Raw genomic sequence first — 15,787 nt, forward strand, 5'->3', positions numbered from 1 at the left:
TTTGCTGTGTGCCATTGTTTTGGTATAGTGTAATTTTATTTGTCTGAAGATTTTTTAAATTTCTCTTTTGTGTCTTCCTTGGCCTACTGGTTGCTCAGTAGCATGCTTAATATCTGTGAATTTTTAAGCTCCAAATATTTGTGAATTTTCCAGTTTTCTCCTTATAATTGATTTCTAGTTTATACTACTGTGGTCAGAAAAGGTGCCTGATATGATTTAAAAGTTGTTAATGTTTTCTGAAGAAGACACACAGATGTTCAACAGCCACATGAAAATGTACTCAACACCACTGATCATCAGGAAAATGCAAATCAAACCACAAGACATTACCTTGCACATTAGAATGGTTATATCAAAAAGACAAGAGAGAAATGTTAGAGAGGAAGTGGAGAAAAACCCTTATGCATTGTTGGTGGGAACATAAATTAATGCAGCTGCTATTGAATGTATGAAGATTCCTCAGAAAAATTAAAAATAGAACTACCATATGATCCAGCAATTCTACTTCTGCGTATATACACAAAGGACATGAAAACAGGATCTTGAAGAAATATCAGAACTCTCATGTTCAATATACCATCGTTCATAATAGACAAGACATGAAAACAGCCTAAGTGTCCCTCCAAAGATGAATGGGTAAAGAAGATGTGGGGTGGATATATATAAATATTATTACACCATGAAAAAAGAAGGACATCCTGCAATTTGTGACAGCATGGATAGATCTTAAGGGCATAATGCTAAATGAAATAAGACAGACACAGAAAGACAAATACTGTATGATCTCATTTCTATGTGGAAACTAGCAAACAAATAATGTATAGAAACAGAAACTAGAATGGTGGTTACCAGGGGCAAGAGAGCAGGGGAAAAGGGAAGATCATAACGAGAGTACAAACTTCCACTTTTAAAATGAAAATGTTCTGGGGATCTAATGGATAGCATGGTGATTATAGTTAATAAAATTATTTAATATACTTGAATGTTACTAAGACAGTATATCTTAAATGTTCTCACCAGATATAAGAAATAGTAGTTATGTGATATGAGGGGAGTGTTAGTTAACACTATGGTGGTAATCATTTTGTAATATATAAATGTAACAAATCAACACTGTATACCTTAAGTGTTACACAATTATATCTCAATAAAACTGGGAAAAAGTTTTTTTAATTCCTGCTCTTTCCTTCCCTTCTTTTCTGTTAGTGTTAAATATTTTGGTTTTTCTCTTTTCATTACAAAACAAAATTTCCCAAGTGACTAATGTAGAATATTAACTTCAAAAAGTGTTAATTTTTTTTTTATTTAAGAAAGTAAATGACCAAATACATCCTCTCATGGGTATTCTCCATTCCCATTGCCAAATAAATTTTCCAAGAAGTCCTGCAGCAAAATTAACTTTTTATATTATTTGCCTAAGATATTTCACAACTGATCTCTTCCCCAACCTTCTCTTTTATATTTTTCAAGTAATAGCTATTAAAACCTATGAAGCTAGTGGAACAAATTCTGGAAAATGTTGACCTTTGACTTATCTTCCTTCCCTTCTCTTCAAAATTCTTTACAATCTGTTTTATGGCCCTTAACATACTACCCTTGTAAAAGCACTTTTACAAGAATCTTCAATGGTTCTGAATTCCTGATTTCAATGTTGTCTTTTAAGTCTTCATCATAATTGGGTTTTCTGCAATGTATACAAAACTATCCATCACCTACTAGTTGACTCTCTGTATCCCTTGACTTTCAAAGAATTATTATTATCTTCTGATTCTCCTCCTTCTAAATGGCTTTTTCATCCTCAACTCTTTATATCATCTTATAAACAAGTTTCCAGTAAGACTCCACCTTTAGGTCAATTATTTCTTTTTTTCAATTTCCTTTTTCAGGTGATCTCATTCACTATATTAATTCAGTTCACAATTGGATATGAGTAAGTCTTAAATCAGTATCTCCAACCCAGACTCCAGTCATGAGTCTGAGAATTAAATCTCAGTAATTCCCAAATACTAGTCCAGAGTTTACAAACTCTTTGTGGATAGGAATTTTGTGTTTCATCCCCAACCCCCCCTTTTTTTTCTTTAAAGCTAAGCACTTATTAGAGTGCCTTTATTCATCATTACACAATACATCTTGGTTGAATGGAAACTTTGAACTAAATAAACCACATGGCTTAGTAATACGTATAAAAATTTGAACTCAGTTAAACATGCCATTAGTTAAATCACTTACTTTCTTTGGCTATCAGTTTCATTTGAAAATTGGAGAAGGTGATCTAGATAATTGCTATGGTTCCTATTAACATTACTTTTCCGTTTCTAAATTCTCTATTATCTCTCTTTAAAAATGAGATCTTATTTTTAAAAAACCATTTAAGATAAGTATTAAATAAGCAATTATGTCATTTCAGTTGCATTCATTTAACAAACTTTTCTGAGTGCCAAGTATATGTCAGGCACTGGATCATTAAAAAATACCAGGTATGAGCAGAAAGACAATTCTAAAGAATGTGACTTACATTTCCTTTTAAAGTCTTATATTCTCTTATATATGTGTTTAAAAAAATATGTTCCACAAAATCATAATTGAAACTAAAAGCAGCTTGGAAAATGACCTAAAAAAACTAATACATTCATTGTTAAGGGAACCACTAAAGAAATGTGTAATGGTAAAATACTTTCATAGTCTTGAAACATAATAAAATTGACCTAGTTGCACAGGTTTAAAAAATTGTATTATGTTAACTATCAAATAATTACTCCGTTTTGTGTTTAGTAAAAATTTCAAAAATATGAAGGAAAATCAGGGAAAAAATAACATTGGCCAAATATTGACCAGGAGTACTGGAAGGCCAAATAACGGTATCTACTCATTATCAGAGTTAGAAGAGGTTATGAATGGGGCATACAGCATACTGAAGTTCGTAAGTAAAAAGCCATCTGCCAAAGCATTGGATGCTATCCTGCTCAGTTTTTAACAACTACACATATGATTCAGAAATCTCTGGAGATTGAGGAAGATTTAAATTTAACCCTCCTCGGGGCGCCTGGGTGGCGCAGTCGGTTAAGCGTCCGACTTCAGCCAGGTAACGATCTCGCGGTCCGTGAGTTCGAGCCCCGCTTCAGGCTCTGGGCTGATGGCTCAGAGCCTGGAGCCTGTTTCCGATTCTGTGTCTCCCTCTCTCTCTGCCCCTCCCCCGTTCATGCTCTGTCTCTCTCTGCCCCAAAAATAAAATAAAAGTTGTAAAAAAATAAATAAATAAATAAATAAATAAATAAATAAATAAATAAATAAAATAAATTTAACCCTCTCATACTGGAGTGAAGAACATTTAAAGGAATTGTAACTAATGTAGACTAACAATTAGTGATAAGGGTTCTTACGTCTTTAACACTTGCTCTAAATTATACAGTAAAACATTACATAAAAACACTGGAAGAAAAACTGACATAAAAATAAATGGCATGGAGGCCTATTTCTAATAGGTAATGCCTTATGTTATTAGTTTTTGCACTTCATAGAAAATACGGATGAATGTTTGTTAGCCCCTTTTGGATGACTCTTTTTGCATTCAGGGTCCAGTCCTCATTCATCTTGATATTCCCAATATTTAACTGAGTATGTGTCCACAAGAAGGTGCTTGAATTCAACTAAGCTAAGAGAAAAAAGGAATTATGTAATATATGAGTGATTGATATTACTATACAAAAACATGTATAAATACAGCAGAAGCCCTTTTAACTGGCTTCTACTTAACTAACCTATTGGATTAACTAAGAATCCCCATTTGCAAAACTCATAATTTATGTTCATCACCCAAGCACTGCTCCCAGCTACTAAATTATGGTCTAATATTCTCTCATTTCTGCTACCACTAGATAAGCTGCATGCTTACCAAGAATAATTTGTATTTTTTCTCAAATCTGTTTTTTTCCAGGTGTACTTTTTATTACTTCTTTTATTATCTATACAACTAATGGAATATGAACATGGGAAGAGTTCTTTAGAAAACTATACTTAATGGTTTCAAAATACTCAAAGCAAGTTGTAAAGAAAAATAAAAAGCCTTGAATCATATACAGAAAAACACAAATGTACAAGATTGGGAAGGAGAACGTAACATCTATGAGGATTCTCATCTTGGATTGTTTTGCCAATATGTCTGAGTTCTCATTTTACTTACAGACAACCTGGAAATTAAAGACAGTGTATTGTGGATATAGTTTATAAAAGATAAGAAACACAGCCCTTCAATCAGCGAATCCATGTTAAAAAAGCAAAACAAGGAGCATCTGTGTGGCTCAGTTAGTTAAGTGTCAGCCTCTTGGTTTCTGCGCAGGTCATGATTTCACAGTTCGTGGGTTTGAGCCCTGAAATTGGGCTCTGCACTGACACCATGGGACCTACTTGGGATTCTCTCTCCCTCTCTCTATGCTCCTCCCCTGCTCTCTCACTCTCTCTCTCTCAAAATAAATAAATAAACTTTAAAAAAGCAAAACAAAACAAAGAACAAGCAACAACCAAAATGTCACCCTAGTTTAAAATATTGGAAAATTAATGATTGTTAAATAGTGCCTCTATGTTAAGTAGAAGGCTTCTATCCAAACAAAGCACAATGTATGATACATGACGTCTATTTTTAAAACAGTTCCCCAGTACCTCTCCTTACTGGTTAAGTCAATTTCTTTCTTTGTATCCACTCTATTATGAAGGCTTGGCCATGAAGCTTTTACCTCAGGTAAAAATAGGGCATGTTCAGCTCAGAATAACACATTCACTGTGTATTTTCAAGTCCTCAATGTTCATTTGTCTTTTTTTTTCCCCATGGAGGAAACTTATCTTCATACTTTGATTATGTCAACAACAACAGAATCTCAAAATTCCTATGGATCTTGTACCTAACAAGATAGAAGCCAGGACTGAAGATGTATTTTTATATATAGTGTCTTTTACTTAGCAGCCTCACCGTCACTTATAGATAATCTTGTCAAAATTATTTTTCGCAAGAGAAGTACCTAGAAAATTCTTTCCACTCTGGATGTCTGCTTTTTAAATCATGTAGCAATGCCTCTTGGTAAACACCCTGAAAGTTTTCCCTGTGAAGAGGAATTGCTAGTGGTTAGTTGTAGCTGAGGAGAGAGAATGGCTTGCGATGTCTAAGAAGAGAATAAACATGAATAGTGTAGGGTCTGCAGGCAATGGGAGAGGGATCTGGTATTCCTCTGTGGAAGAGCTCAGAACTGGGAGCCAAGCTCTCCATGAAGCTAGGACCACCTTGATGAGGGAACAGGTAGGCTTGGGATGGTTGTCTTGACATGAAGAGTTTAAGCCAAGGCCTGGATGACAAGCATTTCTGAGATCCAGAGGACGTGAAGAAACTGTGAGAACCAAAATAGAGCCAAGTTACTGAGGAAAGGGAACCACGGTGTTCTGAATGACCGTAAGTTATATACCCTCATCAAGGTACTTAAGCAGTAGGTAGAGAAAGATGTGAATCCATGGCTCAGAGTGTAGTTAAGATGAGTTATGAATCATCTAGAATTTATGTGAACCCAGAAAGAGAAGAGCATGCAAAACAGAGGCCTCTTCTCCAAATCCATGGGCACAGACAGGTATCTCTCTGTGCCTACAGTAGACTTATACCAGGAAGAGGAATCATGGAACATCCTTTGAAATGGTATCAACAACCTTGATAGTAAGTGTGAACTATGGCTTGAGTGAATATTCATCTCATAAAGAATGATCGTCCCTTAGGAACTTTAAAAGTTTTTCTGAAGTTCACTTATAGAGAAGGAAACCATATGGTTTATTGTTTCCACATTTAAGTGGGAACATACACATTTTTTAACATAAACATATATACATACAAACATATATACACATAAACCTAAGAACAGAAAATGAAAGTATCTCAGAAGAAACCATGTTGATCGCTCTTCAGAGAAAGCAATATTTATTTCATTGATTCTAATGAAAAGTGAAATGAATGAAAGTGTATAGTTTTCATCTTTGTTATACTTATTAAAATGATTCATGGGAAGTTTTGGAAAAAAGAAACTCTTTAGTGTATACCCTCAAAATGTTTTTAGACAGTCATAAGAATTCATGTACCAGAGTTAATTATTCTGATATATGTAAATATCAGTAGCCTAAAAACATATGGCAGCCCTAGAGCTGTGGAGAATTATTTTATGTATGAGATTAATTGTGGTCTTGTTTTCTCATTTTTTAAAACTCATGGCTGATGAATCAGACCAATGAATTTAATAAGAATAACACCATATCACAGGGAGGCATTTTATTGAAAAGTTATGTTTTTGATGAAATGTATAACATGTTGTTAATGAATCAGTCTGTCTTCACAAGAACACTACAATACATTTTAAAGAACCAAATGTTTAGCAAGACAACAGCTCTATCATCACTGTACAAAACAACCAATTTGACTTTTTTCTTCCCAAATATTATTTTTTCTTGATTATCTGAAAGCAATAATGGAAAATTTTATTCTAGTGTCATAGAACTTCAATGCTGAAGTTCTCAACATTGCTTTCTTTTTTTCCCCAAAATTGCCCATTGTTTCCCAAAAAGAATCTCTCATACAATACTGTCAGAGAAATGCTGCAGTGAATTTGAAACCAATTCAGAAACTACAGATATGCTCTTATGTTATTTTTTTAAGTGTATTAATTTTGACAGAGAGAGAGCACAAGAAAGGGAGAAACAGAAAGAGAGGGGGAGAGAGAGAGAATCTAAAACAGGCTCAGCCCTGTCATTGCAGAGCCCGATGTGAGGCTCAAACTCACGAACCGTCAGATGATGACCTGAGGTCAAATCAAGAGTCAGATGCTCAACCAACTGAACCACCCAGGCATCCCAAGATATGCTCTCTTTTTAAAAAGAATATTTTATTTATGATCACTTTCTCTTCATAGTCTTTAATAGTGCTTGGCTATTTTCTAGAAGACAGGGAACCTTGAGTCAGTTCTACTCTATCAGCCATAAGTGAGAATTCCATATTAATTCCAGAAAAATCCAAAGGGAGTAAAGTTCTTCTAACAAAGTTAATTTTGCTAGAAGACATTGTTCTTTCACTCTTTAACATTCTCATCAATCTTTCTAGACAACAGTAGACACAGTATTCTTTAGATGAAGTTTGAGTTTCTTCCCAAACACATTTTATTCCCTGATCTAAAGGGAAATAAAGGTTTACTTTTTCACTAATTTAATACCACATGTCTCAGGTAGTCATGGTTTCCCACGAGGTCACTAGAATAGCACAAAAGTGTAGCAGGTTGTATTGACTTGCTTCTCATTAAAGCTGTTAAATCCAATCATAATTTTCTTTTTCCCCCCAGAAGTTACGCATTCACTTTCTACCATGTACTGGTAATTCATCCTTGAATAAAATAGAAACCATTCTGGTTCTCATGTAACTTACATTCAAATAGAGGAGAGGAACAAAAAGAAGTATACAATAAATAAATATAGTTTCTCATTTTAATATATCTTTGATGAAAATGAGGTACTGAGGCAGATATACCTGAAGGTGAGATGGGGAAACCTAATTTAGATGAGGTGGGCAGAGAAGGCATCTCTAAATAAGTGACATGTCAGGCAGGGCCTGAATGTGAAAAGAGATTAATTCCAAAACAGGAAGAGAGAGAGGAAAAAAAAAAAATAAAATAAGGAAGAAAGGAAAGAAGGACGGAAGGTAGGAAGGAAGGAAAATGTGAGAAAACAATGTATCTGCAATGCAGTAAGCAAGGTAGAAAAGTGACACCAGAGAAGTTGGAATGTTGGTCAGTAGCAAAGACATGATAGTCATGAGAAGGGCTTGCTGTCACTGCAAAAGTGTAAGTGTGGTTCATTTTCAAAATATCAAATGTCCAAGAGGGCAAAAAGTAATGAGTTCTTGGTGATGATTTACAAATTCTATGATAGCATTCTAAACTATTAGAATCCTTACCATCATAAGAGTAAAACTATCTGGTATCTGTCTTTCTCTGTATGGCTTATTTCACTTAGCATCACACTCTCCAGTTCCATCCATGTTGCTACAAGAGAACAAACTGAGGGTTGATGGGGGGTGGGAGGGAGGGGAGGGTGGGTGATGGGTATTGAGGAGGGCACATTTTGGGATGAGCACTGGGTGTTGTATGGAAACCAATTTGACAATAAATTTCATATATTTAAAAATAAATAAATAAATAAATAAATAAATAAATAAATAAATAAAACATTGTTTCAACAATAAAAAAATAAAATAAAATAAAATAAAATAAAATAAAATAAAATAAAATAAAATAAAATAAAATAAAATAAAATAAAACAAAACAAAACAAAAAAAGACTCCTTACCATCATAAAACACTGTCTGGCTTTGGTGCCATCCTTACCATCATCTTCTAGTAATGCAAAGATGCTAATAGTACAAGCACTGTAGAGTATCTATTTTTTCCAGTCAATGATAGTTTTATCCAAATAGGAATAAGGATGTTCTGAGGTACAAGAGTTTGGGCACATACCATTCAACAGATTTACTTTGGGACACACACACGGTCTACCTCCAAGATCTACTTACCATTCTCCTAAGTGTGGTCCATAATAGCCATGGGCCATGGGTTTTAACAACTGTTATACCCCTGTAGTTAGAATGACTGTTTCCATAATTCTTCTCCTCCTCTGTTACAAACTCTGAGTCCATGGTCCAATCTCCCACACCATTTAGGGTAAACTATCAAATCTATTTTACACTTTATCCACATCTCACTTTTCTGAAGCAGGAATTATTAAATTAAATTATTTCTAAGAACACTCAGAAGTAATTGTGTTAATCAGAAAGTTTTAAGTGGAATTCATTTCTGAGAAATACATTTAATTCTGGTGTGGGGCAAATCATGACAATTTCATAGACTTCTGCAAAATTTGGCATTTTATAAAATAAATGAGAAGTTTCAAGCTGTTTCTGAGAAAAATAAAACAACACCCAATAACTTCAAGGACTATAAAATCTTGCAATTAATAAAAGTTCAACCATACAAGGTTTTTATTATTTTTATTCTATTACCACTATAAATAATTATAAAATATAATGTGCTTTGAAAGACCTTTGTATTCATTAATTATATTTACAGTTAATAATATTTCACTAACTTTTTGTTGTTGTTGTTAGGTCAGATTACAGCATAGTAAAAGGGTGAGTGAGGTAACTCAAACTTCTAATAATGGAGACATTTAGTTTTTGGAGACATTCTCTCCTTCAAGTAAATTGCTTAATTTATTCTGCAACATACTATAAACTTTTTCAAACTCTTCGATAGAGTGACTTCAGCCAAGCTGATTTTATTTCAGATATACAGTGAAAAAAATATTCTTGAAATTACAATTAGTAATAAATTAAATAAAAACACAGCAAATAGCATGCTGATCCCCAGCAAGCATGACTATCCTTTGCATACATTTTTTTTTGTCCCACAGTCTACAGGTATGTCTGAGGAAGGTTCCAAATAAATTATGTCATGGATTCTTGTTATTCCAAAAACTGTAAGGAGGAATTATTTGTGTCAAGATGTATAACAAAACAAAATAAAATAAAACCGACTACATTAGATCCAAAGGTTGAAACTGGCAACACTCTCTTTGAATATGGGTCCCAACAGGAAGTCACTGCATACTGCATGCTAGGCTTGAGTATAAGCAATTATCTTCTTGGCTAGAATCAGGATGGGCAGAGATCCAGGTATCATGGCTACATGACACTGAGAATAGAGTGACAGTTGGTGGTTGAACCAAGCAAAACTCTGATCTTTGATTCTTCATTCTGCCATGTACCAGGGGATGAGCTAAAAATTTAAGAAATTCCCTTTCATTTGTTAAAAGGAGTGGCCAAGTCTCTGTGGGTGGTTCTCAATCAGAAACTGGAAAACTCACTATTCACCAGAAATGCGCAACCATTCTAATTATTTTATAAGATGAAGTAACATAGACAATATCATTAGAACTTCTGCCCGGGGTGATCAAAAGAAAATGACAATTTGGGTCAAAGAATATAAATGCGAGTGTATTTGAGACAGAGATCTCAGTCAGTGACAAACTTCAAAAAGTTTCTCTTCTGGCAAGAAAGGTGCCTAGAAGCATATGTTTGTGTTTCTTCTGAAGTTGTCTTAGTTCTAAGCAGGTTGTAGTGCCCCTTTACCAGCTAAATACCCTAAAAATTCTTCTCTCTGAAAAGGATTTGCTGGTAGTCATTTATACCTTACAGTAAAATAAAGTCATTGTATCTTTTCAGTCAAAGGAACACATGCTTGTATTGAAAATGTATTTAAGAATTTGTCTCCCAATTCTTACTGAAAGAAACCACAGAGAATGGAAACGAGGAAATGGAATATAAAAAGGAAATGAAAAGAAAAAAGAATAGGGTGGGAGGGGAGGAGAAAGAGAATTCAGAGAAATAAAAACAAACAAAAAAATTAAGCATGAAGTAAGCAATGAGTGTGATGCTATTAACTTTCATATCCTAATGCCATTTAGCTTCCCAACCACAGTTAGCATCTCAGATGCATTCTGAGACATAAGAGATTTCCTTACCCTGAATTTCCTTGTAGCCATGGGACTCCTCACCATCAACATCAGCAAAAGGTATTATGCTAAGTGAAATGAGTCAGTCAGAAAAAGACAAATACTATATGATATCACTTATACACGGAATCTAAAAAACAAATAAAACCTGGATATAGATCCATAAATAAAGAGACAAACTGGTGGTTGCCAGAGGGGGCAGTGGGAAATGGGTTAAGTAGTTGGAGAGGATTAAGAGGTACAAACTTCCAGTTGTAAAATGAAAAATCATGGAGATGAAAAGTACAGTACAAGGTATGTAGTCACAATTATTATAATAACATTGTATGATGACAGACTTGACTACACTTAATGTGGCAAGCATTTCATTATGTATAGAATTGTCAAATCCTGATGGTATACACCTGAAACATCGTTAACTATGCTTCCATAAAAAATAAAAAAAAATAAAAACAGATAAAATGAATTTTCATAACTCAATATAACTAAAATATCATTTCAGTATATATTCATATAAAATTAATGAGAAAAAAGGTATGCAATTAGAGGCACAGTTGATGATACTCAGGTAGCAAGGAAATCAACTCCTATTTTCTCTGCTTCCCAGTGCATTTTTGTGAATCAAGAGTCCAGTTCCTAAACAATAGATTTAGAGGAATATTTACCTAATCTGGTTTAATCACCAGAAAAATAGAAGGGAAAATCCTTTTTAGTTCAAGAGATCATTGGAATTAGTTGCTGGGTTGGATCTCATTCTGATAAATGAACCCATAATCCTCCAGTCCTGTGCCAAGCTTAGGCAGTAATGGGGGTAGAATAATGTGCAAATGGGATTGATCATTCAATCGGCACAAGCCATTATTAATTATAATAATGTATAGATTGTTCTTTATTTCAGTGCATAAAAACTGCAGTGTCATTAACAGGCAATTATACCAAAAAACAAAAACAAAAACAAGAAAAGACACCACCACCATTTAGTTTTACTATTCTGCAGTCAGTAATTATGAATATAATTATAAAGGAAACATTAATTTGACCAAATATGTAAATATATTGATTAATATTGATTAATTTGACCAAATATGTAAATATATTGAACATATATATATAAATTACATATTTAATATATTTATAATATTTAATACTACATTCTGTTGAAAATAACTGTTGAAAGCAGTTAATATTTTATTTTTAGAAATGTAAATGAATATAATCTAGGCACTACATGCTTGATGGACATTTTGCACTACACAGAAATGTTTCTAGTATTTAATTCTTACAACAGCTCTATGAAGTCTGTGCAGACATTATCCTCATTTTACAGATGAGGACACCAATGCACAGAAAGTTTAAATGATTTTCCTAGGCCTACACAGCTAGATATTGGATGAGTTGAAATTTAAGCTAATCTGCTTAGCTGGTTAGGAATAAAATGGTGTTTATATGGGCCTAATAAAATGTCAATAAAATGCAAAAAAGTTATAGTAAAAGAGGAAAACTCCATGTATCAAAGACATTTCTACTTAAGCATCACCCAAAATTGAAATGAATTCCTCCTTTCCCCTTTGGCTTCTGCTGAGTTTACTGCACTACTAAATAGGAACAACAACAAACTGATAAATGTGTACAATACATTTCAAAGATCAGTGAAATAATACCTACTTCTTTTTTTTTTTTTTTCCAGGAATTTCTCAGGAATTTGATAGGCTTGATATCTTCACCTCTCACACAGGAAAAGAGGTGGCAGGAAAATGAGTATTTTGTTATTGTAAGCAAAAGTAGAAAGTGTCCTGGGCTTGAAATTAAAACATATGGCTTCCAATAGCCTTGTGTGCCTGATTTTAAAACTTCAGCCAGTACAAAAAAATAATAATAAAATAAAATAAAGTACATTTTTACTCTTCGGGTCTCAGAAGTGGGCATTTTCAGCAAGTTTATGCCAGATTTAGGGACTGATTGAAATAACATGTAAAACTTCTAGTAACAGAGCTTATGTTCAATAAATGCTCCTTAATGCTGATTTCTACCATAGGATTCTATTCACTAAGAAAGGACTGTTTAGGAGTAGAGAAAATTACCTCAAGGGTGAGAGATAATCTTCCAAGGAAGATCATTTCCCAAAAGCAGAATTTGTCAGAAAGAAAGAGATTTGTAACCCATTGCTTACAAGATAAAGTCAGTGTTTAATTTTTATTTTCTCTGAAAATTTGTGAAGTCTCCTATTTTTAATTTTTTAAAGAATTCCTTAGGTTGTAGGAACTGTGTGGAAATCTATTTCTGTTACCAGATCATACAACTATACAACCCTATTTCGGTTACGAGATAATAGCACTTCAAACTCGACAATTATCACACTACTTAATTCTCACTATTAACTTGCAAGCTCATTATTATTATCCCAACTTCCATAGTTTAAAAAGCTGAGATTCAGAAAGAAAAATCACTTTTGCACATCAAATTCTATCTTCTTTCACTATACTATGTACGTGGAATTCTGAAGGCCATACCACAGAAACCTTTCTGGTTAATTTAGATGAAACATGATTTATTAGGAAAATTTTAGGAGTCTTCAAGGACTTCTAGAATGTTGGCAATCTAGGACAGTGACTGTAACACTATAAATGACACCTAAAAATCGGTCTGCCACCCCTGCGTAAAAGTAAGCCAGGAAAGCTTGTGTTTGGGTATTTTCACTGCAGTAGTAGAGGGGAGACTCTGCTTCGCAGCCTAGTCTGTGGAAGTCTAGTTTGAGGACTGGTTGATGCCCATTCTGGGTCAGATGGTGCTGGAGCAGAACACAGAGGGTGTGAAGTGGACACCTTCCAAGATGATTGCCCAGCTGGGCAAGGAGATCAACAACCCAGAATCTGTGTATTACTGGGCCCAGAAGAACCACATCCCCTTGTTGAGCCCAACGCTTACAGATGGCTCTCTGGGCGACATGATCTACTTCCATTCCTACAAGAATCCAGGTCTGGTCCTGGACATCATTGAGGACCTGAGGCTCATCAACACACAGGCCATCTTTGCCAAGTGCACCATCATGATCATCCTGGGCGTGAGTGTGGTCAAGCACCACATCACCAACGCCAACCTCATGTGGAATGGGCCAACTATGATGTCTACATTAACTCGGCCCAGGAATTTGATGGCTCCGATTCTGGTGCCAGGCCAGATGAAGCGGTTTCCTGGGGCAAGATCTGGGTGGACACACAGCCTGTCAAAGTCTATGCCCATGACTCCCTGGTCTTCCCCCTGCTTGTGGCTGAAACCTTCGCCCAGAAGACAGATGCTTTCATGCCTGAGAAGAATGAGGACTGAATGGCTACAGCACCAGCGAAGCCTCCCCTCCTCTATTTATTAGCGTGCACACCCAGTCCTCCCCTTGCTCCTTGGTCAGCAGCAGGTCTACGATAAATGGTCTCTGTGAGCCTGGAAAAAAAAAAAAAAAGTCCTTCCTAGTCCTAAGTCTAAGAAGGAAGGTGAGATGCTGGCTGTCCAAAAAGGTTAAGACTCCCATATTTCCTGTTTAAAACTGAAGAGTATGTACTCCTAGGTCCATTCCAACTCTGACCTCCTGTTATTCCTCCCATCCAAGTACTAATCAGGCTTGACCCTGCTTAGCTTCTGAGAGCTAAGCGGGCATGTTCAGGGTGGTTAGATGACCCCCTGTTATTCCTATTTAGCCTGAGGCTTAGTTTACTTACTCTTTGATACTCACCCTTGGATCTATAAAACTTTACTCTCCAGCAAGAAATTAGTATCCAGTGGTGAAAGTGACCTTTTAGGCCTTTTTTTTTAATTGAAATATAGCTGACACACAATGTTACATTAGTCTCAGGAGTATAACATAGTGATTCAACATCTCGATATGTTATGCTGTGCTCACCACATGTGTAGCTACCATCTGTCACCATACAACCCTGTTATAATACCATTGACTATATTCCCTATGCAATGCCTTTTATCTCTGTGGCTTATTCATTAAATGACTGGAAGCCCATACCTCCCAGTCCCCTTCACCCATTTTGTCCACCCCCCATCTCCTTCCCTCTGATAACCATCAGTTTGTTCTCTGCTTTGTTTGTTCATTTGCTTTGTTTTTTAGATTCCATATATAAGTGAAATCATATAGTATCTGTCCTTCTCTGACTTATTTCTTTTAGCATAATACCCTGTAGGTCCACCCATGTTATCACAAATGGCAAGATCTCATTCTTTTCTATGGCTGAGTAATATTCCATTGCAGATGATATAGATATAGATACAGATATAGATATATAGATACACATACATACATACCACATCTTCGTTACCCATTCATCTATCAGTGGACACTCAGTTTGCTTCTATTTCTTGGCTAATTTAAGTAATGCTGCAGTAAACAAACAAATGCATACATCTTTTTGGACCAGCGTTTTTGTGTTCTTTGGGTAAATACTCAGTAATGGAATTAGTGAATCATACAATATTTCTAGTTTAATTTTTTGAGGAACCTCCATACTTTTTCCACAGTGGCTGCACCCCACTAACAGTGTAAGAGGGCTCCCTTTTCTCTACATCTTCACCAACATTTGTTATTTCTTGTCTTTTTGAAGACAGCCATTCTGAATTCTGAGAGGTGTGAAATGACTGATACCTCACTGTGGTTTTGATGTGCATTTCCAAGCCTTTGTTTTCATTATGCTAAAGTTCCTCCTAACAATTTCACATGTCCAAGAAAGCTGGCTGCCATTTTTCAGCATCAGAAACATTCCCTCCTCTTTCCAATACCACCTACAGTAATGGTCTCTGACCATTACTATATAGTAAATATTTACTGAAAGTGACAGGAAGGTTGTTAGTCAAACAAAACATGGATGTGAGAGTCATTATTAAATATTGAGCTCATCTTTTGGAAAATGTCTGGAACTTGTAGTCAGTCACTCAATAAGTATTTGTTGACTAAATTAATGACTATGTTGATTCAACCGTGGGACAAAATTGAACACAGAACAGAGAACCAATTCCTATATGAATGACAGGGAAAAAATTCTTTACCACAGATAGTCTCTGCTGCTTCCTAAAAGGACATACCTTTTATATTTCTGAATAAAAGGAGAACCAAAATCCTTACTGATGAAGCCAAGAGAGATTATTTGTTTGAGATAAGAACAGGAGTGTGTGTGTGTGTGTGTGTGTGTGTGTGTGTGTGTGTGTGTGTGTGT

At 35.1% G+C, this 15,787-nt stretch overlaps 1 long non-coding RNA gene and 1 pseudogene across 1 annotated transcript in view; both read left to right on the forward strand.

Moving 5' to 3' along the window:
• Positions 1-15,787, forward strand: part of LOC121041320 (uncharacterized) — a 62,049-nt gene that overhangs the window by 16,766 nt on the left and 29,496 nt on the right. The window lies entirely within an intron of this gene.
• Positions 13,240-13,936, forward strand: LOC121041316 (deoxyhypusine synthase-like; annotated as a pseudogene).

Source organism: Herpailurus yagouaroundi, unplaced genomic scaffold (genome assembly GCF_014898765.1).
Source record: "Herpailurus yagouaroundi ecotype Mexico unplaced genomic scaffold, PumYag 183, whole genome shotgun sequence".
NCBI classification, from domain to species: Eukaryota; Metazoa; Chordata; class Mammalia; order Carnivora; family Felidae; genus Herpailurus; species Herpailurus yagouaroundi.